The sequence below is a fragment of the Pongo abelii genome, chromosome 3 (assembly GCF_028885655.2).
Source record: "Pongo abelii isolate AG06213 chromosome 3, NHGRI_mPonAbe1-v2.0_pri, whole genome shotgun sequence".
Lineage (NCBI taxonomy): Eukaryota > Metazoa > Chordata > Mammalia > Primates > Hominidae > Pongo > Pongo abelii.
In genome coordinates this window covers 197,169,543-197,174,263 of record NC_071988.2, presented here as the reverse complement: position 1 = coordinate 197,174,263, position 4,721 = coordinate 197,169,543, and positions in this window count along the sequence as shown.

Sequence of the window (4,721 nt, the reverse complement as noted above, 5' to 3'; positions counted from 1 at the left end):
CTCTACTAAAAATACAAAAAAAATTAGTCGGGTGTGGTGGTAGGTGCCTGTAGTCCCAGCTACCTGGGAGGCTGAGGCAGGAGAATGGTGTGAACCCAGGAGGCAGAGCTTGCAGTGAGCTGAGATCGCGCCACTGCACTCCAGCCTGGGTGAAAAAGCGAGTCTCTGTCTCAAACAAAAAACAAAAAACAAAAAACAAAAAACAAAAAAACCCTATAAACCCCTGATGAAAGAAATTGACAAGGACACAAAAACGGGGGGGATAATTTATGTTCAAGGTCTAGCAGAATTAATATTGTTAAAATGTCAATATTTCTCAACATGATCTACAGATTTAATGCAATCATTACCAAAATATCAATGACATTCTTCCAGGAATAGGAAAAACTCTCCTAAAGTTTGTATGGAACCACAAAAGCCTCCAAATAGCCAAAGCAATCCTGAGCATAAAGAACAAAGTTGGAGGCATCACACTACTTGACTTCAAAATATACTATAAAACTACAGTAACCAAAACAGCATGGCATAAAATAGACACATAGACCAATGGAACAGAATAGAGATCAATGGAACAGAAAAGATAACACGGAAATAAATTTTTGTATTAGAGCCGACTCATTTCAGACAAAGTTGCCAAGAACATACACTGGGGAAAAGACAGTCTCTTTAATAAATGGGACTGGGAAACTGGACATGCACATGCAGAAGAATGAAACTAGACCTCTGTCTCTCACCATATACAAAAGTCAACTCAAAATGGATTAAATACTTAAATGTAAGACACAAAACTATGAAACTACTAGAAGAAAACAGGGGGAATGCTTCAGGACATTGGTGTGGGCAAAGAATTTTTGGGGTAAGACCTAAAAGGCACAGGCCACAAAAGCAGAAATAGATAGATGGTATTACATCAAGCTAAAAAGTTTCTGCACAGCAAAGAAAACAATCAACAGAGGAGAAGACAACCTACAGAATGGGAAAAAAATCCACAAACTATCAATTCAACAAGGGCTTAACCAAGATATATAAGGAGCTCAACCAATTCAGAAGCAAAAAACAAACAAAAACAAAAACAATTAATACAACTTTAAAATGGGTAAATGATCCCCATAGACATTTCTCAAAAGAAGACATACAGATGAGAAGCAAGTATATAAAAAAAGATCATTACCAATAATCATAGAAATGCAAATCGAAACTGCAATGAGACATCATGTCACCCCAGTAACAATGGCCATTATCAAACAGACAAAAAGTGACAGAAGCTAGTAAGGATGTGGAAGAAGGGGAATTTTCACACACTATTTGTGGGAATGTAAAGAGTATGTAAAAACCTAAAAAAGAACTGCCATATGATTCAGTAATCCCACTGCTGGATATATACCAAAAAGAACAGAAATCAGTATATCAAAGAGCTATCTACACTCCCATATTTATTACAGTGCTATTCACAGTACTCAAGATATGGAATCAACCTAAGTGTCCCTCAGTCAATGAAGAGATAAAGAAAGTATGGTATATATACACACAATAAAACATTATTCAGCCATAAAAAATAACGAAATCTTTTCATTTTGGCAACATATATGTGCCTGGATGACAATATGTTAAGTAAAATAAGCTAGGAACATAAACACATATATCATTCACACATATGTGAAGGCTTAGAAAAATATTGACTCATGCAGATAGAGAATAGAATGATGGTTACCACAGGCTTGAAACTATCGGGGAAGGGATAGAGAGAGATTGGTTAATGGACACAAAAATACACTTAGATAGAAGGAATAATTTCTAGTGTTCAATAGCACAGTAGTATGAATATAGTTCTTAATAATTTATTGTATATTTTTAAATAGCTAGAAGAGAAGATTTGGCATATTTTCAACACAAGTAAAGGATAAATGTTTGAGATGACGGATATCTGAATTACTCTGGTTTCATTATTACACAATGTATGTGTATCAAAATATCACGAGTGTCCCATAAATATGTACAATTATTATATAACAATAAGAAAATTCATATGTAATATTTGGAACTTGTAGCCAAAATAAGCCTAAGAAAAACAGACGGAGTGTTTGTGTGTGTGTGTGTGTGTGTGTGTGTGTGTGTGATATCAGCTTCCTTAAATTATTGAAACACAAATATTATCTTTAAATGCTTTACTGCAACCACGTCCTATATGATTCACTTTATATATCCATCATCCTCCATCCCTGCAACAATCTTATGTTATCTGCTGTCTTCATTTTTACCTGTGAAGAAACTGAGGCTTAGAGCATTCTAATATGTAAGTCAAAATCAAACTGAGGGGCAGAGGCAGAGCTGAGTTTTGAATTAAAATGTGATTGAATAAAGAATTCCTTCTATGTCCAGTTTTTCACTCTATTCTACATAATTACCATCATATAATGTGTTAATTGTATATAGAAGAAATTCAACCACATAAAACAATATACCTTTAAACAATGAGAGTTGGCCATATTTTCAAATGAGAACATAAAAACATAAGTAAATTAGTTTATACATGTGTGATGATTGTAGGTAACTTAATAATGGGTTGCTAGAGCTAGCCTTTGATCCTTAGTTAGGGTTTTAAGAAATCCCATAGCTGCTAAACTATAACTAAAACTATGTAGACCACTAAAAGATAAAGGAATAAAAACATTCTGATAATACAAAAAGCTACTAAGGCTTTTGATTCTAACATCGAATGAATTCTTATTACAAATATAATGAATCACGGGTATGAGTCTTGGTGAGTTAGAATTGGACCACTTTTATTAATATCTACCTTAAGGAAGAATTGTTGCTCACTTAGCTAGTTATTCCTATAATGTTTGCCACCCAGTACCAAGCATAGGTTGTGGAACACAGTAGACTCCTAAAAATTATATTGATTTATGTAGCTGTTGAATTGTTTTGTTTTGCTTCTTAAAAATTAAAATCAGGAAATTACATAATTTCAACCTATTTTTCAGTTATGAGTATAACTGAATCTTAGTAGACTACAATATAACCAAGCTGTACTAACCTATTTTTCCTTGACTTCAGATTCTTTATGGGTTAATAAGACACTGTAAAATAAATTCATTTATAGGAGATAAAAATATCGACCATACTTATAAAATACTTCTTAATTAGGTACCAAGATTCCAGAAAGAAGGTAACATCAAATAAATGATCTGCCTTTTTTGAAGAGCTTTTTCACCAAAACAAAAATAATATCAATAGTAGTTTGTGGAGTCAAAAACATGTAGAATTCAAAAAGCCTGACAAAATAACATAAAAATAGAACACAGGGGAAAAATATTTCTAGGTCAGAGCATTTCCAAGAAAATCACAAAGCTACAGAAATATTAGACTTTAATAAGTTAAAGAGTTTAAAATGGGTGTTGCAATTTCTAGAATAACTATGAAATTAAAGAATATACAATTAAAAGTCAATTTATGGGTATATAAGTTTTTACGGCTGCTATAACAAATTATGGCAAATTTGATGTCTTATAACAGCAAAAATTTATTCTTTCACTGTCCTAAAGGCCAGAAGTCTGAAATCCAGGAGTTAAAAGGGCCATATCCTCTCTGGAAACTCTGAGGAAGAACCTGGTCCTTGTCTTGTTCATCTGCTGGCGGCTGTCAACACTCCTTGTCTTGTGGCCACATCTCTCCTGCTCTGTCTTCACGTTACTTTCTCCTTTGTACATGCATGTCTAATCTCCATGTGTCTCTCTTTTATAAGGACACTTGAGATGACATTCAGGACCTACCTGATTATTAGGATAATCTCCTCATCTCAAGTTCCATAACTTAATTAGATCTGCAAAAAACCTTTTCTAGATAAGGAACTATTCACAGTTTTCAGGGATTACCAGGTAGACACATCTTTTTGGGAACCCACAGTAAGCCGTCTGCAATGGGGGAAATACATTAATAAAAATAATTCATTAATACAAAAGAAGAGAAGAAATGAGAGGATGTGGAGCATAAAACATTTCAGACAAATAGAAAATACATAGTAAGATGACAGATGCAAATAGATCAGTAATTCATCAAATGTTAGAGGAGCTAATTGTAAAATTAAATGTAAATGTGATGACGCTGGTTTAAAAATATTTCTAGTTGTGAAACCACTTTAATTAAAACAGAAGCTAAAATGTTAGAAAAGTTATATGAATTCCACGACTTAAGAAAGATATCCTCCTTTAATCTATTAGGATAGATGACTTTATTTTCTATCAAAGCACCAGTGGACCCCCAGTAGTTGATGGAGTTACCTGGGACACTGTGGGCATTCAATAAATATTTTCTATTGAAAAAATGAATTATTAAGGAATGCCTGTTTCCTAAGAAACAGACATTACCAAGGAATGGATATATTCGATATACAGTGATCCTATTTTATTGAATTATATCCAGAAATGCTTTATAAAGGTGAGATTTGAACCATCAGGATGAATGAATCAGAGATAAATTGGCAGAAGAGGACTGAGAGAAGAAAATGTGGTAGAAGATTAGTTTAAAACAAGTAAGAAAGTGTAAGGACTGCTTTGAAAAAAAGGTGATTGAAGAGTTTGCTGTCACAAAGGTTTACACTGGTGAGCATAGTGACATCATTTTGGGAAATGGTTTGTAGCCATGTTGTAAAGATTTTCAAGTGCAAGACTAGCATTAAATTTAACTCTCCAAGTAAGATTTCTGAACAATGCAATAGCATT